Here is a 26,411-nt window from a genome sequence, read left to right on the forward strand (position 1 = left end):
CTCCAGGCTATGTTCTTGCTTCTCGACAACTCAACGCAGCCCTTCATTTCTGCAGTTGCCATCGAGGTCTCTGCACTCGGAGACTCAGAGGACGCGCACGAGTTTCCCAGGAGGGGCTGCATCAGGACGAATTCAAAACTCAGGAAAATTGTCCTGGAACACCTTCCCTAAGGATACTAGAATGGAATTGAAGAGGAAGGCGAGCGGCCACCACGGTCCTCTAGCAGTCCTTAGGGGGCGCGGAGAAGCCGGGTGCTCTGCGGCTTCGTTCTTCGCCCTCGTACAAGCTACCGCTCTGTCCGCTCCCGGAGCAGGAGAAGCGGCTGCTTCGCGCACACAACAGCGGAGCGGCAGCCCTACGCTCCGAAGCGCTGCTTCAGCCGAAAGACGCCGGCCACCGGCGCTTAGCTTCGGACAGCTCCGGAGAGCCGTAGTGTGCGTCTGCACTAGACTGCATGATAACGAAAAGCTTTGGCAGTGTGTCTCGCAGGGAGATAGCTTAGGAGCGCAGCGCACTTTTGCCTCCCTTGTCCAGAAACACGCATTTGCTGCACACTCCAAAAACACTGCTCTTCCTATGGTAATATGTAAGCTGCTGTCTGACGCCCGTTCTCTTCTGCCCACTCTTGCCCAGCTCGTTGTTTTAACGTGCACGTGCCGTCCTGGCATTCAGTGCACAGTGAAAGCAATCGCAAAAGTCCAGCAGCTGCTGACTGCCAAACACAAGGCGCTGGCTATGTTCTTGCTTCTCGACAACTCAACGCAGCCCTTCATTTCTGCAGCTGCCATCGAGTTCTCTGCATCTCGAGCCTTCGGAAACGAGCACGAGTTTCCCAAGAGGGGCTTCATCAGGACGAAGTCAAAACCCAGGAAAATTGTCTCGGAGCACCTTCAATAAAGCATGCCAGCAGTGCATTGAAAAGGCAGGGAGCTTTAGCCACCGTCCTCTAGCAGTCGCAAGACTGTGCACACAATGTCGTCTCTCTGCAGCAACGTTCTTCGCCCTCGTACAAGCTACCGCTCTGTCCGCTCCCGGAGCAGGAGAAGCGGCTGCTTCGCGCACACAACAGCGGAGCGGCAGCCCTACGCTCCGAAGCGCTGCTTCAGCCGAAAGACGCCGGCCACCGGCGCTTGGCTTCGGACAGCTCCGGAGAGCCGTAGTGTGCGTCTGCACTGGACTGCATCATAGCGAAAAGCTTTGGCAGTGTGTCTCGCAGGGAGATAGCTTAGGAGCGCAGCGCACTTATGCCTCCCTTGTCCAAAAACACGATTTTACTGCACACTCCAAAAATAGTGCTCTTTCCTGGGCAATACGTAAGCTGCTATCTAGCGGCCGTGATTTTTCGGCTACTCTTGCTCAGCTAGTTGTTTTAACGTGCACAGGCCGTCCTGGCTTTCAGTGCACAGTGATAGCAATCGCAAAAGTCTAGCAGCTGCTGACTCCCAAACACAAGGCGCTGGCTATGTTCTTGCTTCTCGACAACTCAACGCAGCCCTTCATTTCTGCAGTTGCCATCGAGGTCTCTGCATGTCGGAGACTCAGAGGACGAGCACGAGTTTCCCAGGAGGGGCTGTATCAGGACGAATTCAAAACTCAGGAAAATTGTCATGGAACACCTTCCCTAAGGATGCTAGAATGGAATTGAAGAGGCAGGCGTGCGGCCACCACGGTCCTCTAGCAGTCCTTAGGGTGCGCGCAGAAGCCCGGTGCTCTGCGGCTTCGTTCTTCGCCCTCGTACAAGCTACCGCTCTCTCCGGCTCCCGGAGCAGGAGAAGCAGCTGCTTCGCGCACACAACAGCGGAGCGGCAGCCCTACGCTCCGAAGCGCTGCTTCAGCCGAAAGACGCCGGCCACCGGCGCTTGGCTTCGGACAGCTCCGGAGAGCCGTAGTGTGCGTCTGCACTAAACTGCATCATAGCGAAAAGCTTTGGCAGTGTGTCTCGCAGGGAGATAGCTTAGGAGCGCAGCGCACTTATGCCTCCCTTGTCCAGAAACACGATTTTACTGCACACTCCAAAAACAATGCTCTTTCCAGGGCAATATATAAGCTGCTTTCTGACGGCCGTGATCTTTCGATTACTCTTGCCCAGCTCGTTGTTTTAACGTGCACATGCCGTCCTGGCATTCAGTGCACAGTGAAAGCAATTGCAAAAGTCCAGCAGCTGCTGACTCCCAAACTCCAGGCTATGTTCTTGCTTCTCGACAACTCAACGCAGCCCTTCATTTCTGCAGTTGCCATCGAGGTCTCTGCACTCGGAGACTCAGAGGACGCGCACGAGTTTCCCAGGAGGGGCTGCATCAGGACGAATTCAAAACTCAGGAAAATTGTCCTGGAACACCTTCCCTAAGGATACTAGAATGGAATTGAAGAGGAAGGCGAGCGGCCACCACGGTCCTCTAGCAGTCCTTAGGGGGCGCGGAGAAGCCGGGTGCTCTGCGGCTTCGTTCTTCGCCCTCGTACAAGCTACCGCTCTGTCCGCTCCCGGAGCAGGAGAAGCGGCTGCTTCGCGCACACAACAGCGGAGCGGCAGCCCTACGCTCCGAAGCGCTGCTTCAGCCGAAAGACGCCGGCCACCGGCGCTTAGCTTCGGACAGCTCCGGAGAGCCGTAGTGTGCGTCTGCACTAGACTGCATGATAACGAAAAGCTTTGGCAGTGTGTCTCGCAGGGAGATAGCTTAGGAGCGCAGCGCACTTTTGCCTCCCTTGTCCAGAAACACGCATTTGCTGCACACTCCAAAAACACTGCTCTTCCTATGGTAATATGTAAGCTGCTGTCTGACGCCCGTTCTCTTCTGCCCACTCTTGCCCAGCTCGTTGTTTTAACGTGCACGTGCCGTCCTGGCATTCAGTGCACAGTGAAAGCAATCGCAAAAGTCCAGCAGCTGCTGACTGCCAAACACAAGGCGCTGGCTATGTTCTTGTTTCTCGACAACTCAACGCAGCCCTTCATTTCTGCAGCTGCCATCGAGTTCTCTGCATCTCGAGCCTTCGGAAACGAGCACGAGTTTCCCAAGAGGGGCTTCATCAGGACGAAGTCAAAACCCAGGAAAATTGTCTCGGAGCACCTTCAATAAAGCATGCCAGCAGTGCATTGAAAAGGCAGGGAGCTTTAGCCACCGTCCTCTAGCAGTTGCAAGACTGTGCACACAATTTCGTCTCTCTGCAGCAACGTTCTTTGCCCTCGTACAAGCTACAGCTCTCTCCGGCTCCCGGAGCAGGAGAAGCGGCTGCTTCGCGCACACAACAGCGGAGCGGCAGCCCTACGCTCCGAAGCGCTGCTTCAGCCGAAAGACGCCGGCCACCGGCGCTTGGCTTCGGACAGCTCCGGAGAGCCGTAGTGTGCGTCTGCACTGGACTGCATCATAGCGAAAAGCTTTGGCAGTGTGTCTCGCAGGGAGATAGCTTAGGAGCGCAGCGCACTTATGCCTCCCTTGTCCAAAAACACGATTTTACTGCACACTCCAAAAATAGTGCTCTTTCCTGGGCAATACGTAAGCTGCTATCTAGCGGCCGTGATTTTTCGGCTACTCTTGCTCAGCTAGTTGTTTTAACGTGCACAGGCCGTCCTGGCTTTCAGTGTACAGTGATAGCAATCGCAAAAGTCTAGCAGCTGCTGACTCCCAAACACAAGGCGCTGGCTATGTTCTTGCTTCTCGTCAACTCAACGCAGCCCTTCATTTCTGCAGTTGCCATCGAGGTCTCTGCATGTCGGAGACTCAGAGGACGAGCACGAGTTTCCCAGGAGGGGCTGTATCAGGACGAATTCAAAACTCAGGAAAATTGTCCTGGAACACCTTCCCTAAGGATGCTAGAATGGAATTGAAGAGGCAGGCGTGCGGCCACCACGGTCCTCTAGCAGTCCTTAGGGTGCGCGCAGAAGCCCGGTGCTCTGCGGCTTCGTTCTTCGCCCTCGTACAAGCTACCGCTCTCTCCGGCTCCCGGAGCAGGAGAAGCGGCTGCTTCGCGCACACAACAGCGGAGCGGCAGCCCTACGCTCCGAAGCGCTGCTTCAGCCGAAAGACGCCGGCCACCGGCGCTTGGCTTCGGACAGCTCCGGAGAGCCGTAGTGTGCGTCTGCACTGGACTGCATCATAGCGAAAAGCTTTGGCAGTGTGTCTCGCAGGGAGATAGCTTAGGAGCGCAGCGCACTTATGCCTCCCTTGTCCAGAAACACGATTTTACTGCACACTCCAAAAACAATGCTCTTTCCAGGGCAATATATAAGCTGCTTTCTGACGGCCGTGATCTTTCGATTACTCTTGCCCAGCTCGTTGTTTTAACGTGCACATGCCGTCCTGGCATTCAGTGCACAGTGAAAGCAATTGCAAAAGTCCAGCAGCTGCTGACTCCCAAACTCCAGGCTATGTTCTTGCTTCTCGACAACTCAACGCAGCCCTTCATTTCTGCAGTTGCCATCGAGGTCTCTGCACTCGGAGACTCAGAGGACGCGCACGAGTTTCCCAGGAGGGGCTGCATCAGGACGAATTCAAAACTCAGGAAAATTGTCCTGGAACACCTTCCCTAAGGATACTAGAATGGAATTGAAGAGGAAGGCGAGCGGCCACCACGGTCCTCTAGCAGTCCTTAGGGGGCGCGGAGAAGCCGGGTGCTCTGCGGCTTCGTTCTTCGCCCTCGTACAAGCTACCGCTCTGTCCGCTCCCGGAGCAGGAGAAGCGGCTGCTTCGCGCACACAACAGCGGAGCGGCAGCCCTACGCTCCGAAGCGCTGCTTCAGCCGAAAGACGCCGGCCACCGGCGCTTAGCTTCGGACAGCTCCGGAGAGCCGTAGTGTGCGTCTGCACTAGACTGCATGATAACGAAAAGCTTTGGCAGTGTGTCTCGCAGGGAGATAGCTTAGGAGCGCAGCGCACTTTTGCCTCCCTTGTCCAGAAACACGCATTTGCTGCACACTCCAAAAACACTGCTCTTCCTATGGTAATATGTAAGCTGCTGTCTGACGCCCGTTCTCTTCTGCCCACTCTTGCCCAGCTCGTTGTTTTAACGTGCACGTGCCGTCCTGGCATTCAGTGCACAGTGAAAGCAATCGCAAAAGTCCAGCAGCTGCTGACTGCCAAACACAAGGCGCTGGCTATGTTCTTGCTTCTCGACAACTCAACGCAGCCCTTCATTTCTGCAGCTGCCATCGAGTTCTCTGCATCTCGAGCCTTCGGAAACGAGCACGAGTTTCCCAAGAGGGGCTTCATCAGGACGAAGTCAAAACCCAGGAAAATTGTCTCGGAGCACCTTCAATAAAGCATGCCAGCAGTGCATTGAAAAGGCAGGGAGCTTTAGCCACCGTCCTCTAGCAGTCGCAAGACTGTGCACACAATTTCGTCTCTCTGCAGCAACGTTCTTTGCCCTCGTACAAGCTACAGCTCTCTCCGGCTCCCGGAGCAGGAGAAGCGGCTGCTTCGCGCACACAACAGCGGAGCGGCAGCCCTACGCTCCGAAGCGCTGCTTCAGCCGAAAGACGCCGGCCACCGGCGCTTGGCTTCGGACAGCTCCGGAGAGCCGTAGTGTGCGTCTGCACTGGACTGCATCATAGCGAAAAGCTTTGGCAGTGTGTCTCGCAGGGAGATAGCTTAGGAGCGCAGCGCACTTATGCCTCCCTTGTCCAAAAACACGATTTTACTGCACACTCCAAAAATAGTGCTCTTTCCTGGGCAATACGTAAGCTGCTATCTAGCGGCCGTGATTTTTCGGCTACTCTTGCTCAGCTAGTTGTTTTAACGTGCACAGGCCGTCCTGGCTTTCAGTGCACAGTGATAGCAATCGCAAAAGTCTAGCAGCTGCTGACTCCCAAACACAAGGCGCTGGCTATGTTCTTGCTTCTCGACAACTCAACGCAGCCCTTCATTTCTGCAGTTGCCATCGAGGTCTCTGCATGTCGGAGACTCAGAGGACGAGCACGAGTTTCCCAGGAGGGGCTGCATCAGGACGAATTCAAAACTCAGGAAAATTGTCCTGGAACACCTTCCCTAAGGATGCTAGAATGGAATTGAAGAGGCAGGCGTGCGGCCACCACGGTCCTCTAGCAGTCCTTAGGGTGCGCGCAGAAGCCCGGTGCTCTGCGGCTTCGTTCTTCGCCCTCGTACAAGCTACCGCTCTCTCCGGCTCCCGGAGCAGGAGAAGCGGCTGCTTCGCGCACACAACAGCGGAGCGGCAGCCCTACGCTCCGAAGCGCTGCTTCAGCCGAAAGACGCCGGCCACCGGCGCTTGGCTTCGGACAGCTCCGGAGAGCCGTAGTGTGCGTCTGCACTAGACTGCATGATAGCGAAAAGCTTTGGCAGTGTGTCTCGCAGGGAGATAGCTTAGGAGCGCAGCGCACTTATGCCTCCCTTGTCCAGAAACACGATTTTACTGCACACTCCAAACACAATGCTCTTTCCAGGGCAATATATAAGCTGCTTTCTGACGGCCGTGATCTTTCGATTACTCTTGCCCAGCTCGTTGTTTTAACGTGCACATGCCGTTCTGGCATTCAGTGCACAGTGAAAGCAATTGCAAAAGTCCAGCAGCTGCTGACTCCCAAACTCCAGGCTATGTTCTTGCTTCTCGACAACTCAACGCAGCCCTTCATTTCTGCAGTTGCCATCGAGGTCTCTGCACTCGGAGACTCAGAGGACGCGCACGAGTTTCCCAGGAGGGGCTGCATCAGGACGAATTCAAAACTCAGGAAAATTGTCCTGGAACACCTTCCCTAAGGATACTAGAATGGAATTGAAGAGGAAGGCGAGCGGCCACCACGGTCCTCTAGCAGTCCTTAGGGGGCGCGGAGAAGCCGGGTGCTCTGCGGCTTCGTTCTTCGCCCTCGTACAAGCTACCGCTCTGTCCGCTCCCGGAGCAGGAGAAGCGGCTGCTTCGCGCACACAACAGCGGAGCGGCAGCCCTACGCTCCGAAGCGCTGCTTCAGCCGAAAGACGCCGGCCACCGGCGCTTAGCTTCGGACAGCTCCGGAGAGCCGTAGTGTGCGTCTGCACTAGACTGCATGATAACGAAAAGCTTTGGCAGTGTGTCTCGCAGGGAGATAGCTTAGGAGCGCAGCGCACTTTTGCCTCCCTTGTCCAGAAACACGCATTTGCTGCACACTCCAAAAACACTGCTCTTCCTATGGTAATATGTAAGCTGCTGTCTGACGCCCGTTCTCTTCTGCCCACTCTTGCCCAGCTCGTTGTTTTAACGTGCACGTGCCGTCCTGGCATTCAGTGCACAGTGAAAGCAATCGCAAAAGTCCAGCAGCTGCTGACTGCCAAACACAAGGCGCTGGCTATGTTCTTGCTTCTCGACAACTCAACGCAGCCCTTCATTTCTGCAGCTGCCATCGAGTTCTCTGCATCTCGAGCCTTCGGAAACGAGCACGAGTTTCCCAAGAGGGGCTTCATCAGGACGAAGTCAAAACCCAGGAAAATTGTCTCGGAGCACCTTCAATAAAGCATGCCAGCAGTGCATTGAAAAGGCAGGGAGCTTTAGCCACCGTCCTCTAGCAGTCGCAAGGCTGTGCACACAATGTCGTCTCTCTGCAGCAACGTTCTTCGCCCTCGTACAAGCTACCGCTCTGTCCGCTCCCGGAGCAGGAGAAGCGGCTGCTTCGCGCACACAACAGCGGAGCGGCAGCCCTACGCTCCGAAGCGCTGCTTCAGCCGAAAGACGCCGGCCACCGGCGCTTGGCTTCGGACAGCTCCGGAGAGCCGTAGTGTGCGTCTGCACTGGACTGCATGATAGCGAAAAGCTTTGGCAGTGTGTCTCGCAGGGAGATAGCTTAGGAGCGCAGCGCACTTATGCCTCCCTTGTCCAGAAACACGATTTTACTGCACACTCCAAACACAATGCTCTTTCCAGGGCAATATATAAGCTGCTTTCTGACGGCCGTGATCTTTCGATTACTCTTGCCCAGCTCGTTGTTTTAACGTGCACATGCCGTCCTGGCATTCAGTGCACAGTGAAAGCAATTGCAAAAGTCCAGCAGCTGCTGACTCCCAAACTCCAGGCTATGTTCTTGCTTCTCGACAACTCAACGCAGCCCTTCATTTCTGCAGTTGCCATCGAGGTCTCTGCACTCGGAGACTCAGAGGACGCGCACGAGTTTCCCAGGAGGGGCTGCATCAGGACGAATTCAAAACTCAGGAAAATTGTCCTGGAACACCTTCCCTAAGGATACTAGAATGGAATTGAAGAGGAAGGCGAGCGGCCACCACGGTCCTCTAGCAGTCCTTAGGGGGCGCGGAGAAGCCGGGTGCTCTGCGGCTTCGTTCTTCGCCCTCGTACAAGCTACCGCTCTGTCCGCTCCCGGAGCAGGAGAAGCGGCTGCTTCGCGCACACAACAGCGGAGCGGCAGCCCTACGCTCCGAAGCGCTGCTTCAGCCGAAAGACGCCGGCCACCGGCGCTTAGCTTCGGACAGCTCCGGAGAGCCGTAGTGTGCGTCTGCACTAGACTGCATGATAACGAAAAGCTTTGGCAGTGTGTCTCGCAGGGAGATAGCTTAGGAGCGCAGCGCACTTTTGCCTCCCTTGTCCAGAAACACGCATTTGCTGCACACTCCAAAAACACTGCTCTTCCTATGGTAATATGTAAGCTGCTGTCTGACGCCCGTTCTCTTCTGCCCACTCTTGCCCAGCTCGTTGTTTTAACGTGCACGTGCCGTCCTGGCATTCAGTGCACAGTGAAAGCAATCGCAAAAGTCCAGCAGCTGCTGACTGCCAAACACAAGGCGCTGGCTATGTTCTTGCTTCTCGACAACTCAACGCAGCCCTTCATTTCTGCAGCTGCCATCGAGTTCTCTGCATCTCGAGCCTTCGGAAACGAGCACGAGTTTCCCAAGAGGGGCTTCATCAGGACGAAGTCAAAACCCAGGAAAATTGTCTCGGAGCACCTTCAATAAAGCATGCCAGCAGTGCATTGAAAAGGCAGGGAGCTTTAGCCACCGTCCTCTAGCAGTCGCAAGGCTGTGCACACAATTTCGTCTCTCTGCAGCAACGTTCTTTGCCCTCGTACAAGCTACAGCTCTCTCCGGCTCCCGGAGCAGGAGAAGCGGCTGCTTCGCGCACACAACAGCGGAGCGGCAGCCCTACGCTCCGAAGCGCTGCTTCAGCCGAAAGACGCCGGCCACCGGCGCTTGGCTTCGGACAGCTCCGGAGAGCCGTAGTGTGCGTCTGCACTGGACTGCATCATAGCGAAAAGCTTTGGCAGTGTGTCTCGCAGGGAGATAGCTTAGGAGCGCAGCGCACTTATGCCTCCCTTGTCCAGAAACACGATTTTACTGCACACTCCAAACACAATGCTCTTTCCAGGGCAATATATAAGCTGCTTTCTGACGGCCGTGATCTTTCGATTACTCTTGCCCAGCTCGTTGTTTTAACGTGCACATGCCGTCCTGGCATTCAGTGCACAGTGAAAGCAATTGCAAAAGTCCAGCAGCTGCTGACTCCCAAACTCCAGGCTATGTTCTTGCTTCTCGACAACTCAACGCAGCCCTTCATTTCTGCAGTTGCCATCGAGGTCTCTGCACTCGGAGACTCAGAGGACGCGCACGAGTTTCCCAGGAGGGGCTGCATCAGGACGAATTCAAAACTCAGGAAAATTGTCCTGGAACACCTTCCCTAAGGATACTAGAATGGAATTGAAGAGGAAGGCGAGCGGCCACCACGGTCCTCTAGCAGTCCTTAGGGGGCGCGGAGAAGCCGGGTGCTCTGCGGCTTCGTTCTTCGCCCTCGTACAAGCTACCGCTCTGTCCGCTCCCGGAGCAGGAGAAGCGGCTGCTTCGCGCACACAACAGCGGAGCGGCAGCCCTACGCTCTGAAGTGCTGCTTCAGCCGAAAGACGCCGGCCACCGGCGCTTAGCTTCGGACAGCTCCGGAGAGCCGTAGTGTGCGTCTGCACTAGACTGCATGATAACGAAAAGCTTTGGCAGTGTGTCTCGCAGGGAGATAGCTTAGGAGCGCAGCGCACTTTTGCCTCCCTTGTCCAGAAACACGCATTTGCTGCACACTCCAAAAACACTGCTCTTCCTATGGTAATATGTAAGCTGCTGTCTGACGCCCGTTCTCTTCTGCCCACTCTTGCCCAGCTCGTTGTTTTAACGTGCACGTGCCGTCCTGGCATTCAGTGCACAGTGAAAGCAATCGCAAAAGTCCAGCAGCTGCTGACTGCCAAACACAAGGCGCTGGCTATGTTCTTGCTTCTCGACAACTCAACGCAGCCCTTCATTTCTGCAGCTGCCATCGAGTTCTCTGCATCTCGAGCCTTCGGAAACGAGCACGAGTTTCCCAAGAGGGGCTTCATCAGGACGAAGTCAAAACCCAGGAAAATTGTCTCGGAGCACCTTCAATAAAGCATGCCAGCAGTGCATTGAAAAGGCAGGGAGCTTTAGCCACCGTCCTCTAGCAGTCGCAAGGCTGTGCACACAATGTCGTCTCTCTGCAGCAACGTTCTTCGCCCTCGTACAAGCTACCGCTCTCTCCGGCTCCCGGAGCAGGAGAAGCGGCTGCTTCGCGCACACAACAGCGGAGCGGCAGCCCTACGCTCCGAAGCGCTGCTTCAGCCGAAAGACGCCGGCCACCGGCGCTTGGCTTCGGACAGCTCCGGAGAGCCGTAGTGTGCGTCTGCACTGGACTGCATCATAGCGAAAAGCTTTGGCAGTGTGTCTCGCAGGGAGATAGCTTAGGAGCGCAGCGCACTTATGCCTCCCTTGTCCAGAAACACGATTTTACTGCACACTCCAAACACAATGCTCTTTCCAGGGCAATATATAAGCTGCTTTCTGACGGCCGTGATCTTTCGATTACTCTTGCCCAGCTCGTTGTTTTAACGTGCACATGCCGTCCTGGCATTCAGTGCACAGTGAAAGCAATTGCAAAAGTCCAGCAGCTGCTGACTCCCAAACTCCAGGCTATGTTCTTGCTTCTCGACAACTCAACGCAGCCCTTCATTTCTGCAGTTGCCATCGAGGTCTCTGCACTCGGAGACTCAGAGGACGCGCACGAGTTTCCCAGGAGGGGCTGCATCAGGACGAATTCAAAACTCAGGAAAATTGTCCTGGAACACCTTCCCTAAGGATACTAGAATGGAATTGAAGAGGAAGGCGAGCGGCCACCACGGTCCTCTAGCAGTCCTTAGGGTGCGCGGAGAAGCCGGGTGCTCTGCGGCTTCGTTCTTCGCCCTCGTACAAGCTACCGCTCTGTCCGCTCCCGGAGCAGGAGAAGCGGCTGCTTCGCGCACACAACAGCGGAGCGGCAGCCCTACGCTCCGAAGCGCTGCTTCAGCCGAAAGACGCCGGCCACCGGCGCTTAGCTTCGGACAGCTCCGGAGAGCCGTAGTGTGCGTCTGCACTAGACTGCATGATAACGAAAAGCTTTGGCAGTGTGTCTCGCAGGGAGATAGCTTAGGAGCGCAGCGCACTTTTGCCTCCCTTGTCCAGAAACACGCATTTGCTGCACACTCCAAAAACACTGCTCTTCCTATGGTAATATGTAAGCTGCTGTCTGACGCCCGTTCTCTTCTGCCCACTCTTGCCCAGCTCGTTGTTTTAACGTGCACGTGCCGTCCTGGCATTCAGTGCACAGTGAAAGCAATCGCAAAAGTCCAGCAGCTGCTGACTGCCAAACACAAGGCGCTGGCTATGTTCTTGCTTCTCGACAACTCAACGCAGCCCTTCATTTCTGCAGCTGCCATCGAGTTCTCTGCATCTCGAGCCTTCGGAAACGAGCACGAGTTTCCCAAGAGGGGCTTCATCAGGACGAAGTCAAAACCCAGGAAAATTGTCTCGGAGCACCTTCAATAAAGCATGCCAGCAGTGCATTGAAAAGGCAGGGAGCTTTAGCCACCGTCCTCTAGCAGTCGCAAGGCTGTGCACACAATGTCGTCTCTCTGCAGCAACGTTCTTCGCCCTCGTACAAGCTACCGCTCTCTCCGGCTCCCGGAGCAGGAGAAGCGGCTGCTTCGCGCACACAACAGCGGAGCGGCAGCCCTACGCTCCGAAGCGCTGCTTCAGCCGAAAGACGCCGGCCACCGGCGCTTGGCTTCGGACAGCTCCGGAGAGCCGTAGTGTGCGTCTGCACTGGACTGCATCATAGCGAAAAGCTTTGGCAGTGTGTCTCGCAGGGAGATAGCTTAGGAGCGCAGCGCACTTATGCCTCCCTTGTCCAAAAACACGATTTTACTGCACACTCCAAAAATAGTGCTCTTTCCTGGGCAATACGTAAGCTGCTATCTAGCGGCCGTGATTTTTCGGCTACTCTTGCTCAGCTAGTTGTTTTAACGTGCACAGGCCGTCCTGGCTTTCAGTGCACAGTGATAGCAATCGCAAAAGTCTAGCAGCTGCTGACTCCCAAACACAAGGCGCTGGCTATGTTCTTGCTTCTCGACAACTCAACGCAGCCCTTCATTTCTGCAGTTGCCATCGAGGTCTCTGCATGTCGGAGACTCAGAGGACGAGCACGAGTTTCCCAGGAGGGGCTGCATCAGGACGAATTCAAAACTCAGGAAAATTGTCCTGGAACACCTTCCCTAAGGATGCTAGAATGGAATTGAAGAGGCAGGCGTGCGGCCACCACGGTCCTCTAGCAGTCCTTAGGGTGCGCGCAGAAGCCCGGTGCTCTGCGGCTTCGTTCTTCGCCCTCGTACAAGCTACCGCTCTCTCCGGCTCCCGGAGCAGGAGAAGCGGCTGCTTCGCGCACACAACAGCGGAGCGGCAGCCCTACGCTCCGAAGCGCTGCTTCAGCCGAAAGACGCCGGCCACCGGCGCTTGGCTTCGGACAGCTCCGGAGAGCCGTAGTGTGCGTCTGCACTGGACTGCATCATAGCGAAAAGCTTTGGCAGTGTGTCTCGCAGGGAGATAGCTTAGGAGCGCAGCGCACTTATGCCTCCCTTGTCCAGAAACACGATTTTACTGCACACTCCAAACACAATGCTCTTTCCAGGGCAATATATAAGCTGATTTCTGACGGCCGTGATCTTTCGATTACTCTTGCCCAGCTCGTTGTTTTAACGTGCACATGCCGTCCTGGCATTCAGTGCACAGTGAAAGCAATTGCAAAAGTCCAGCAGCTGCTGACTCCCAAACTCCAGGCTATGTTCTTGCTTCTCGACAACTCAACGCAGCCCTTCATTTCTGCAGTTGCCATCGAGGTCTCTGCACTCGGAGACTCAGAGGACGCGCACGAGTTTCCCAGGAGGGGCTGCATCAGGACGAATTCAAAACTCAGGAAAATTGTCCTGGAACACCTTCCCTAAGGATACTAGAATGGAATTGAAGAGGAAGGCGAGCGGCCACCACGGTCCTCTAGCAGTCCTTAGGGGGCGCGGAGAAGCCGGGTGCTCTGCGGCTTCGTTCTTCGCCCTCGTACAAGCTACCGCTCTGTCCGCTCCCGGAGCAGGAGAAGCGGCTGCTTCGCGCACACAACAGCGGAGCGGCAGCCGTACGCTCCGAAGCGCTGCTTCAGCCGAAAGACGCCGGCCACCGGCGCTTAGCTTCGGACAGCTCCGGAGAGCCGTAGTGTGCGTCTGCACTAGACTGCATGATAACGAAAAGCTTTGGCAGTGTGTCTCGCAGGGAGATAGCTTAGGAGCGCAGCGCACTTTTGCCTCCCTTGTCCAGAAACACGCATTTGCTGCACACTCCAAAAACACTGCTCTTCCTATGGTAATATGTAAGCTGCTGTCTGACGCCCGTTCTCTTCTGCCCACTCTTGCCCAGCTCGTTGTTTTAACGTGCACGTGCCGTCCTGGCATTCAGTGCACAGTGAAAGCAATCGCAAAAGTCCAGCAGCTGCTGACTGCCAAACACAAGGCGCTGGCTATGTTCTTGCTTCTCGACAACTCAACGCAGCCCTTCATTTCTGCAGCTGCCATCGAGTTCTCTGCATCTCGAGCCTTCGGAAACGAGCACGAGTTTCCCAAGAGGGGCTTCATCAGGACGAAGTCAAAACCCAGGAAAATTGTCTCGGAGCACCTTCAATAAAGCATGCCAGCAGTGCATTGAAAAGGCAGGGAGCTTTAGCCACCGTCCTCTAGCAGTCGCAAGACTGTGCACACAATTTCGTCTCTCTGCAGCAACGTTCTTTGCCCTCGTACAAGCTACAGCTCTCTCCGGCTCCCGGAGCAGGAGAAGCGGCTGCTTCGCGCACACAACAGCGGAGCGGCAGCCCTACGCTCCGAAGCGCTGCTTCAGCCGAAAGACGCCGGCCACCGGCGCTTGGCTTCGGACAGCTCCGGAGAGCCGTAGTGTGCGTCTGCACTGGACTGCATCATAGCGAAAAGCTTTGGCAGTGTGTCTCGCAGGGAGATAGCTTAGGAGCGCAGCGCACTTATGCCTCCCTTGTCCAAAAACACGATTTTACTGCACACTCCAAAAATAGTGCTCTTTCCTGGGCAATACGTAAGCTGCTATCTAGCGGCCGTGATTTTTCGGCTACTCTTGCTCAGCTAGTTGTTTTAACGTGCACAGGCCGTCCTGGCTTTCAGTGCACAGTGATAGCAATCGCAAAAGTCTAGCAGCTGCTGACTCCCAAACACAAGGCGCTGGCTATGTTCTTGCTTCTCGACAACTCAACGCAGCCCTTCATTTCTGCAGTTGCCATCGAGGTCTCTGCATGTCGGAGACTCAGAGGACGAGCACGAGTTTCCCAGGAGGGGCTGCATCAGGACGAATTCAAAACTCAGGAAAATTGTCCTGGAACACCTTCCCTAAGGATGCTAGAATGGAATTGAAGAGGCAGGCGTGCGGCCACCACGGTCCTCTAGCAGTCCTTAGGGTGCGCGCAGAAGCCCGGTGCTCTGCGGCTTCGTTCTTCGCCCTCGTACAAGCTACCGCTCTCTCCGGCTCCCGGAGCAGGAGAAGCGGCTGCTTCGCGCACACAACAGCGGAGCGGCAGCCCTACGCTCCGAAGCGCTGCTTCAGCCGAAAGACGCCGGCCACCGGCGCTTGGCTTCGGACAGCTCCGGAGAGCCGTAGTGTGCGTCTGCACTAGACTGCATGATAGCGAAAAGCTTTGGCAGTGTGTCTCGCAGGGAGATAGCTTAGGAGCGCAGCGCACTTATGCCTCCCTTGTCCAGAAACACGATTTTACTGCACACTCCAAACACAATGCTCTTTCCAGGGCAATATATAAGCTGCTTTCTGACGGCCGTGATCTTTCGATTACTCTTGCCCAGCTCGTTGTTTTAACGTGCACATGCCGTTCTGGCATTCAGTGCACAGTGAAAGCAATTGCAAAAGTCCAGCAGCTGCTGACTCCCAAACTCCAGGCTATGTTCTTGCTTCTCGACAACTCAACGCAGCCCTTCATTTCTGCAGTTGCCATCGAGGTCTCTGCACTCGGAGACTCAGAGGACGCGCACGAGTTTCCCAGGAGGGGCTGCATCAGGACGAATTCAAAACTCAGGAAAATTGTCCTGGAACACCTTCCCTAAGGATACTAGAATGGAATTGAAGAGGAAGGCGAGCGGCCACCACGGTCCTCTAGCAGTCCTTAGGGGGCGCGGAGAAGCCGGGTGCTCTGCGGCTTCGTTCTTCGCCCTCGTACAAGCTACCGCTCTGTCCGCTCCCGGAGCAGGAGAAGCGGCTGCTTCGCGCACACAACAGCGGAGCGGCAGCCCTACGCTCCGAAGCGCTGCTTCAGCCGAAAGACGCCGGCCACCGGCGCTTAGCTTCGGACAGCTCCGGAGAGCCGTAGTGTGCGTCTGCACTAGACTGCATGATAACGAAAAGCTTTGGCAGTGTGTCTCGCAGGGAGATAGCTTAGGAGCGCAGCGCACTTTTGCCTCCCTTGTCCAGAAACACGCATTTGCTGCACACTCCAAAAACACTGCTCTTCCTATGGTAATATGTAAGCTGCTGTCTGACGCCCGTTCTCTTCTGCCCACTCTTGCCCAGCTCGTTGTTTTAACGTGCACGTGCCGTCCTGGCATTCAGTGCACAGTGAAAGCAATCGCAAAAGTCCAGCAGCTGCTGACTGCCAAACACAAGGCGCTGGCTATGTTCTTGCTTCTCGACAACTCAACGCAGCCCTTCATTTCTGCAGCTGCCATCGAGTTCTCTGCATCTCGAGCCTTCGGAAACGAGCACGAGTTTCCCAAGAGGGGCTTCATCAGGACGAAGTCAAAACCCAGGAAAATTGTCTCGGAGCACCTTCAATAAAGCATGCCAGCAGTGCATTGAAAAGGCAGGGAGCTTTAGCCACCGTCCTCTAGCAGTCGCAAGGCTGTGCACACAATGTCGTCTCTCTGCAGCAACGTTCTTCGCCCTCGTACAAGCTACCGCTCTGTCCGCTCCCGGAGCAGGAGAAGCGGCTGCTTCGCGCACACAACAGCGGAGCGGCAGCCCTACGCTCCGAAGCGCTGCTTCAGCCGAAAGACGCCGGCCACCGGCGCTTAGCTTCGGACAGCTCCGGAGAGCCGTAGTGTGCGTCTGCACTGGACTGCATGATAGCGAAAAGCTTTGGCAGTGTGTCTCGCAGGGAGATAGCTTAGGAGCGCAGCGCACTTATGCCTCCCTTGTCCAGAAACACGATTTTACTGCACACTCCAAACACAATGCTCTTTCCAGGGCAATATATAAGCTGCTTTCTGACGGCCGTGATCTTTCGATTACTCTTGCCCAGCTCGTTGTTTTAACGTGCACATGCCGTCCTGGCATTCAGTGCACAGTGAAAGCAATTGCAAAAGTCCAGCAGCTGCTGACTCCCAAACTCCAGGCTATGTTCTTGCTTCTCGACAACTCAACGCAGCCCTTCATTTCTGCAGTTGCCATCGAGGTCTCTGCACTCGGAGACTCAGAGGACGCGCACGAGTTTCCCAGGAGGGGCTGCATCAGGACGAATTCAAAACTCAGGAAAATTGTCCTGGAACACCTTCCCTAAGGATACTAGAATGGAATTGAAGAGGAAGGCGAGCGGCCACCACGGTCCTCTAGCAGTCCTTAGGGGGCGCGGAGAAGCCGGGTGCTCTGCGGCTTCGTTCTTCGCCCTCGTACAAGCTACCGCTCTGTCCGCTCCCGGAGCAGGAGAAGCGGCTGCTTCGCGCACACAACAGCGGAGCGGCAGCCCTACGCTCCGAAGCGCTGCTTCAGCCGAAAGACGCCGGCCACCGGCGCTTAGCTTCGGACAGCTCCGGAGAGCCGTAGTGTGCGTCTGCACTAGACTGCATGATAACGAAAAGCTTTGGCAGTGTGTCTCGCAGGGAGATAGCTTAGGAGCGCAGCGCACTTTTGCCTCCCTTGTCCAGAAACACGCATTTGCTGCACACTCCAAAAACACTGCTCTTCCTATGGTAATATGTAAGCTGCTGTCTGACGCCCGTTCTCTTCTGCCCACTCTTGCCCAGCTCGTTGTTTTAACGTGCACGTGCCGTCCTGGCATTCAGTGCACAGTGAAAGCAATCGCAAAAGTCCAGCAGCTGCTGACTGCCAAACACAAGGCGCTGGCTATGTTCTTGCTTCTCGACAACTCAACGCAGCCCTTCATTTCTGCAGCTGCCATCGAGTTCTCTGCATCTCGAGCCTTCGGAAACGAGCACGAGTTTCCCAAGAGGGGCTTCATCAGGACGAAGTCAAAACCCAGGAAAATTGTCTCGGAGCACCTTCAATAAAGCATGCCAGCAGTGCATTGAAAAGGCAGGGAGCTTTAGCCACCGTCCTCTAGCAGTCGCAAGGCTGTGCACACAATGTCGTCTCTCTGCAGCAACGTTCTTTGCCCTCGTACAAGCTACAGCTCTCTCCGGCTCCCGGAGCAGGAGAAGCGGCTGCTTCGCGCACACAACAGCGGAGCGGCAGCCCTACGCTCCGAAGCGCTGCTTCAGCCGAAAGACGCCGGCCACCGGCGCTTGGCTTCGGACAGCTCCGGAGAGCCGTAGTGTGCGTCTGCACTGGACTGCATCATAGCGAAAAGCTTTGGCAGTGTGTCTCGCAGGGAGATAGCTTAGGAGCGCAGCGCACTTATGCCTCCCTTGTCCAGAAACACGATTTTACTGCACACTCCAAACACAATGCTCTTTCCAGGGCAATATATAAGCTGCTTTCTGACGGCCGTGATCTTTCGATTACTCTTGCCCAGCTCGTTGTTTTAACGTGCACATGCCGTCCTGGCATTCAGTGCACAGTGAAAGCAATTGCAAAAGTCCAGCAGCTGCTGACTCCCAAACTCCAGGCTATGTTCTTGCTTCTCGACAACTCAACGCAGCCCTTCATTTCTGCAGTTGCCATCGAGGTCTCTGCATGTCGGAGACTCAGAGGACGCGCACGAGTTTCCCAGGAGGGGCTGCATCAGGACGAATTCAAAACTCAGGAAAATTGTCCTGGAACACCTTCCCTAAGGATACTAGAATGGAATTGAAGAGGAAGGCGAGCGGCCACCACGGTCCTCTAGCAGTCCTTAGGGGGCGCGGAGAAGCCGGGTGCTCTGCGGCTTCGTTCTTCGCCCTCGTACAAGCTACCGCTCTGTCCGCTCCCGGAGCAGGAGAAGCGGCTGCTTCGCGCACACAACAGCGGAGCGGCAGCCCTACGCTCCGAAGTGCTGCTTCAGCCGAAAGACGCCGGCCACCGGCGCTTAGCTTCGGACAGCTCCGGAGAGCCGTAGTGTGCGTCTGCACTAGACTGCATGATAACGAAAAGCTTTGGCAGTGTGTCTCGCAGGGAGATAGCTTAGGAGCGCAGCGCACTTTTGCCTCCCTTGTCCAGAAACACGCATTTGCTGCACACTCCAAAAACACTGCTCTTCCTATGGTAATATGTAAGCTGCTGTCTGACGCCCGTTCTCTTCTGCCCACTCTTGCCCAGCTCGTTGTTTTAACGTGCACGTGCCGTCCTGGCATTCAGTGCACAGTGAAAGCAATCGCAAAAGTCCAGCAGCTGCTGACTGCCAAACACAAGGCGCTGGCTATGTTCTTGCTTCTCGACAACTCAACGCAGCCCTTCATTTCTGCAGCTGCCATCGAGTTCTCTGCATCTCGAGCCTTCGGAAACGAGCACGAGTTTCCCAAGAGGGGCTTCATCAGGACGAAGTCAAAACCCAGGAAAATTGTCTCGGAGCACCTTCAATAAAGCATGCCAGCAGTGCATTGAAAAGGCAGGGAGCTTTAGCCACCGTCCTTTAGCAGTCGCAAGGCTGTGCACACAATGTCGTCTCTCTGCAGCAACGTTCTTCGCCCTCGTACAAGCTACCGCTCTCTCCGGCTCCCGGAGCAGGAGAAGCGGCTGCTTCGCGCACACAACAGCGGAGCGGCAGCCCTACGCTCCGAAGCGCTGCTTCAGCCGAAAGACGCCGGCCACCGGCGCTTGGCTTCGGACAGCTCCGGAGAGCCGTAGTGTGCGTCTGCACTGGACTGCATCATAGCGAAAAGCTTTGGCAGTGTGTCTCGCAGGGAGATAGCTTAGGAGCGCAGCGCACTTATGCCTCCCTTGTCCAGAAACACGATTTTACTGCACACTCCAAACACAATGCTCTTTCCAGGGCAATATATAAGCTGCTTTCTGACGGCCGTGATCTTTCGATTACTCTTGCCCAGCTCGTTGTTTTAACGTGCACATGCCGTCCTGGCATTCAGTGCACAGTGAAAGCAATTGCAAAAGTCCAGCAGCTGCTGACTCCCAAACTCCAGGCTATGTTCTTGCTTCTCGACAACTCAACGCAGCCCTTCATTTCTGCAGTTGCCATCGAGGTCTCTGCACTCGGAGACTCAGAGGACGCGCACGAGTTTCCCAGGAGGGGCTGCATCAGGACGAATTCAAAACTCAGGAAAATTGTCCTGGAACACCTTCCCTAAGGATACTAGAATGGAATTGAAGAGGAAGGCGAGCGGCCACCACGGTCCTCTAGCAGTCCTTAGGGGGCGCGGAGAAGCCGGGTGCTCTGCGGCTTCGTTCTTCGCCCTCGTACAAGCTACCGCTCTGTCCGCTCCCGGAGCAGGAGAAGCGGCTGCTTCGCGCACACAACAGCGGAGCGGCAGCCCTACGCTCCGAAGCGCTGCTTCAGCCGAAAGACGCCGGCCACCGGCGCTTAGCTTCGGACAGCTCCGGAGAGCCGTAGTGTGCGTCTGCACTAGACTGCATGATAACGAAAAGCTTTGGCAGTGTGTCTCGCAGGGAGATAGCTTAGGAGCGCAGCGCACTTTTGCCTCCCTTGTCCAGAAACACGCATTTGCTGCACACTCCAAAAACACTGCTCTTCCTATGGTAATATGTAAGCTGCTGTCTGACGCCCGTTCTCTTCTGCCCACTCTTGCCCAGCTCGTTGTTTTAACGTGCACGTGCCGTCCTGGCATTCAGTGCACAGTGAAAGCAATCGCAAAAGTCCAGCAGCTGCTGACTGCCAAACACAAGGCGCTGGCTATGTTCTTGCTTCTCGACAACTCAACGCAGCCCTTCATTTCTGCAGCTGCCATCGAGTTCTCTGCATCTCGAGCCTTCGGAAACGAGCACGAGTTTCCCAAGAGGGGCTTCATCAGGACGAAGTCAAAACCCAGGAAAATTGTCTCGGAGCACCTTCAATAAAGCATGCCAGCAGTGCATTGAAAAGGCAGGGAGCTTTAGCCACCGTCCTCTAGCAGTCGCAAGGCTGTGCACACAATGTCGTCTCTCTGCAGCAACGTTCTTCGCCCTCGTACAAGCTACCGCTCTGTCCGCTCCCGGAGCAGGAGAAGCGGCTGCTTCGCGCACACAACAGCGGAGCGGCAGCCCTACGCTCCGAAGCGCTGCTTCAGCCGAAAGACGCCGGCCACCGGCGCTTGGCTTCGGACAGCTCCGGAGAGCCGTAGTGTGCGTCTGCACTGGACTGCATCATAGCGAAAAGCTTTGGCAGTGTGTCTCGCAGGGAGATAGCTTAGGAGCGCAGCGCACTTATGCCTCCCTTGTCCAAAAACACGATTTTACTGCACACTCCAAAAATAGTGCTCTTTCCTGGGCAATACGTAAGCTGCTATCTAGCGGCCGTGATTTTTCGGCTACTCTTGCTCAGCTAGTTGTTTTAACGTGCACAGGCCGTCCTGGCTTTCAGTGCACAGTGATAGCAATCGCAAAAGTCTAGCAGCTGCTGACTCCCAAACACAAGGCGCTGGCTATGTTCTTGCTTCTCGACAACTCAACGCAGCCCTTCATTTCTGCAGTTGCCATCGAGGTCTCTGCATGTCGGAGACTCAGAGGACGAGCACGAGTTTCCCAGGAGGGGCTGCATCAGGACGAATTCAAAACTCAGGAAAATTGTCCTGGAACACCTTCCCTAAGGATGCTAGAATGGAATTGAAGAGGCAGGCGTGCGGCCACCACGGTCCTCTAGCAGTCCTTAGGGTGCGCGCAGAAGCCCGGTGCTCTGCGGCTTCGTTCTTCGCCCTCGTACAAGCTACCGCTCTCTCCGGCTCCCGGAGCAGGAGAAGCGGCTGCTTCGCGCACACAACAGCGGAGCGGCAGCCCTACGCTCCGAAGCGCTGCTTCAGCCGAAAGACGCCGGCCACCGGCGCTTGGCTTCGGACAGCTCCGGAGAGCCGTAGTGTGCGTCTGCACTGGACTGCATCATAGCGAAAAGCTTTGGCAGTGTGTCTCGCAGGGAGATAGCTTAGGAGCGCAGCGCACTTATGCCTCCCTTGTCCAGAAACACGATTTTACTGCACACTCCAAACACAATGCTCTTTCCAGGGCAATATATAAGCTGCTTTCTGACGGCCGTGATCTTTCGATTACTCTTGCCCAGCTCGTTGTTTTAACGTGCACATGCCGTCCTGGCATTCAGTGCACAGTGAAAGCAATTGCAAAAGTCCAGCAGCTGCTGACTCCCAAACTCCAGGCTATGTTCTTGCTTCTCGACAACTCAACGCAGCCCTTCATTTCTGCAGTTGCCATCGAGGTCTCTGCACTCGGAGACTCAGAGGACGCGCACGAGTTTCCCAGGAGGGGCTGCATCAGGACGAATTCAAAACTCAGGAAAATTGTCCTGGAACACCTTCCCTAAGGATACTAGAATGGAATTGAAGAGGAAGGCGAGCGGCCACCACGGTCCTCTAGCAGTCCTTAGGGGGCGCGGAGAAGCCGGGTGCTCTGCGGCTTCGTTCTTCGCCCTCGTACAAGCTACCGCTCTGTCCGCTCCCGGAGCAGGAGAAGCGGCTGCTTCGCGCACACAACAGCGGAGCGGCAGCCGTACGCTCCGAAGCGCTGCTTCAGCCGAAAGACGCCGGCCACCGGCGCTTAGCTTCGGACAGCTCCGGAGAGCCGTAGTGTGCGTCTGCACTAGACTGCATGATAACGAAAAGCTTTGGCAGTGTGTCTCGCAGGGAGATAGCTTAGGAGCGCAGCGCACTTTTGCCTCCCTTGTCCAGAAACACGCATTTGCTGCACACTCCAAAAACACTGCTCTTCCTATGGTAATATGTAAGCTGCTGTCTGACGCCCGTTCTCTTCTGCCCACTCTTGCCCAGCTCGTTGTTTTAACGTGCACGTGCCGTCCTGGCATTCAGTGCACAGTGAAAGCAATCGCAAAAGTCCAGCAGCTGCTGACTGCCAAACACAAGGCGCTGGCTATGTTCTTGCTTCTCGACAACTCAACGCAGCCCTTCATTTCTGCAGCTGCCATCGAGTTCTCTGCATCTCGAGCCTTCGGAAACGAGCACGAGTTTCCCAAGAGGGGCTTCATCAGGACGAAGTCAAAACCCAGGAAAATTGTCTCGGAGCACCTTCAATAAAGCATGCCAGCAGTGCATTGAAAAGGCAGGGAGCTTTAGCCACCGTCCTCTAGCAGTCGCAAGGCTGTGCACACAATGTCGTCTCTCTGCAGCAACGTTCTTCGCCCTCGTACAAGCTACCGCTCTGTCCGCTCCCGGAGCAGGAGAAGCGGCTGCTTCGCGCACACAACAGCGGAGCGGCAGCCCTACGCTCCGAAGCGCTGCTTCAGCCGAAAGACGCCGGCCACCGGCGCTTGGCTTCGGACAGCTCCGGAGAGCCGTAGTGTGCGTCTGCACTGGACTGCATCATAGCGAAAAGCTTTGGCAGTGTGTCTCGCAGGGAGATAGCTTAGGAGCGCAGCGCACTTATGCCTCCCTTGTCCAAAAACACGATTTTACTGCACACTCCAAAAATAGTGCTCTTTCCTGGGCAATACGTAAGCTGCTATCTAGCGGCCGTGATTTTTCGGCTACTCTTGCTCAGCTAGTTGTTTTAACGTGCACAGGCCGTCCTGGCTTTCAGTGCACAGTGATAGCAATCGCAAAAGTCTAGCAGCTGCTGACTCCCAAACACAAGGCGCTGGCTATGTTCTTGCTTCTCGACAACTCAACGCAGCCCTTCATTTCTGCAGTTGCCATCGAGGTCTCTGCATGTCGGAGACTCAGAGGACGAGCACGAGTTTCCCAGGAGGGGCTGCATCAGGACGAATTCAAAACTCAGGAAAATTGTCCTGGAACACCTTCCCTAAGGATGCTAGAATGGAATTGAAGAGGCAGGCGTGCGGCCACCACGGTCCTCTAGCAGTCCTTAGGGTGCGCGCAGAAGCCCGGTGCTCTGCGGCTTCGTTCTTCGCCCTCGTACAAGCTACCGCTCTCTCCGGCTCCCGGAGCAGGAGAAGCGGCTGCTTCGCGCACACAACAGCGGAGCGGCAGCCCTACGCTCCGAAGCGCTGCTTCAGCCGAAAGACGCCGGCCACCGGCGCTTGGCTTCGGACAGCTCCGGAGAGCCGTAGTGTGCGTCTGCACTGGACTGCATCATAGCGAAAAGCTTTGGCAGTGTGTCTCGCAGGGAGATAGCTTAGGAGCGTAGCGCACTTATGCCTCCCTTGTCCAGAAACACGATTTTACTGCACACTCCAAACACAATGCTCTTTCCAGGGCAATATATAAGCTGCTTTCTGACGGCCGTGATCTTTCGATTACTCTTGCCCAGCTCGTTGTTTTAACGTGCACATGCCGTCCTGGCATTCAGTGCACAGTGAAAGCAATTGCAAAAGTCCAGCAGCTGCTGACTCCCAAACTCCAGGCTATGTTCTTGCTTCTCGACAACTCAACGCAGCCCTTCATTTCTGCAGTTGCCATCGAGGTCTCTGCATGTCGGAGACTCAGAGGACGCGCACGAGTTTCCCAGGAGGGGCTGCATCAGGACGAATTCAAAACTCAGGAAAATTGTCCTGGAACACCTTCCCTAAGGATACTAGAATGGAATTGAAGAGGAAGGCGAGCGGCCACCACGGTCCTCTAGCAGTCCTTAGGGGGCGCGGAGAAGCCGGGTGCTCTGCGGCTTCGTTCTTCGCCCTCGTACAAGCTACCGCTCTGTCCGCTCCCGGAGCAGGAGAAGCGGCTGCTTCGCGCACACAACAGCGGAGCGGCAGCCGTACGCTCCGAAGCGCTGCTTCAGCCGAAAGACGCCGGCCACCGGCGCTTAGCTTCGGACAGCTCCGGAGAGCCGTAGTGTGCGTCTGCACTAGACTGCATGATAACGAAAAGCTTTGGCAGTGTGTCTCGCAGGGAGATAGCTTAGGAGCGCAGCGCACTTTTGCCTCCCTTGTCCAGAAACACGCATTTGCTGCACACTCCAAAAACACTGCTCTTCCTATGGTAATATGTAAGCTGCTGTCTGACGCCCGTTCTCTTCTGCCCACTCTTGCCCAGCTCGTTGTTTTAACGTGCACGTGCCGTCCTGGCATTCAGTGCACAGTGAAAGCAATCGCAAAAGTCCAGCAGCTGCTGACTGCCAAACACAAGGCGCTGGCTATGTTCTTGCTTCTCGACAACTCAACGCAGCCCTTCATTTCTGCAGCTGCCATCGAGTTCTCTGCATCTCGAGCCTTCGGAAACGAGCACGAGTTTCCCAAGAGGGGCTTCATCAGGACGAAGTCAAAACCCAGGAAAATTGTCTCGGAGCACCTTCAATAAAGCATGCCAGCAGTGCATTGAAAAGGCAGGGAGCTTTAGCCACCGTCCTCTAGCAGTCGCAAGGCTGTGCACACAATGTCGTCTCTCTGCAGCAACGTTCTTCGCCCTCGTACAAGCTACCGCTCTGTCCGCTCCCGGAGCAGGAGAAGCGGCTGCTTCGCGCACACAACAGCGGAGCGGCAGCCCTACGCTCCGAAGCGCTGCTTCAGCCGAAAGACGCCGGCCACCGGCGCTTGGCTTCGGACAGCTCCGGAGAGCCGTAGTGTGCGTCTGCACTGGACTGCATCATAGCGAAAAGCTTTGGCAGTGTGTCTCGCAGGGAGATAGCTTAGGAGCGCAGCGCACTTATGCCTCCCTTGTCCAAAAACACGATTTTACTGCACACTCCAAAAATAGTGCTCTTTCCTGGGCAATACGTAAGCTGCTATCTAGCGGCCGTGATTTTTCGGCTACTCTTGCTCAGCTAGTTGTTTTAACGTGCACAGGCCGTCCTGGCTTTCAGTGCACAGTGATAGCAATCGCAAAAGTCTAGCAGCTGCTGACTCCCAAACACAAGGCGCTGGCTATGTTCTTGCTTCTCGACAACTCAACGCAGCCCTTCATTTCTGCAGTTGCCATCGAGGTCTCTGCATGTCGGAGACTCAGAGGACGAGCACGAGTTTCCCAGGAGGGGCTGCATCAGGACGAATTCAAAACTCAGGAAAATTGTCCTGGAACACCTTCCCTAAGGATGCTAGAATGGAATTGAAGAGGCAGGCGTGCGGCCACCACGGTCCTCTAGCAGTCCTTAGGGTGCGCGCAGAAGCCCGGTGCTCTGCGGCTTCGTTCTTCGCCCTCGTACAAGCTACCGCTCTCTCCGGCTCCCGGAGCAGGAGAAGCGGCTGCTTCGCGCACACAACAGCGGAGCGGCAGCCCTACGCTCCGAAGCGCTGCTTCAGCCGAAAGACGCCGGCCACCGGCGCTTGGCTTCGGACAGCTCCGGAGAGCCGTAGTGTGCGTCTGCACTGGACTGCATCATAGCGAAAAGCTTTGGCAGTGTGTCTCGCAGGGAGATAGCTTAGGAGCGTAGCGCACTTATGCCTCCCTTGTCCAGAAACACGATTTTACTGCACACTCCAAACACAATGCTCTTTCCAGGGCAATATATAAGCTGCTTTCTGACGGCCGTGATCTTTCGATTACTCTTGCCCAGCTCGTTTTTTTAACGTGCACATGCCGTCCTGGCATTCAGTGCACAGTGAAAGCAATTGCAAAAGTCCAGCAGCTGCTGACTCCCAAACTCCAGGCTATGTTCTTGCTTCTCGACAACTCAACGCAGCCCTTCATTTCTGCAGTTGCCATCGAGGTCTCTGCATGTCGGAGACTCAGAGGACGCGCACGAGTTTCCCAGGAGGGGCTGCATCAGGACGAATTCAAAACTCAGGAAAATTGTCCTGGAACACCTTCCCTAAGGATACTAGAATGGAATTGAAGAGGAAGGCGAGCGGCCACCACGGTCCTCTAGCAGTCCTTAGGGGGCGCGGAGAAGCCGGGTGCTCTGCGGCTTCGTTCTTCGCCCTCGTACAAGCTACCGCTC

The sequence above is a fragment of the Lonchura striata genome, chromosome 26 (assembly GCF_046129695.1).
Source record: "Lonchura striata isolate bLonStr1 chromosome 26, bLonStr1.mat, whole genome shotgun sequence".
In the NCBI taxonomy this organism is placed as follows: Eukaryota; Metazoa; Chordata; class Aves; order Passeriformes; family Estrildidae; genus Lonchura; species Lonchura striata.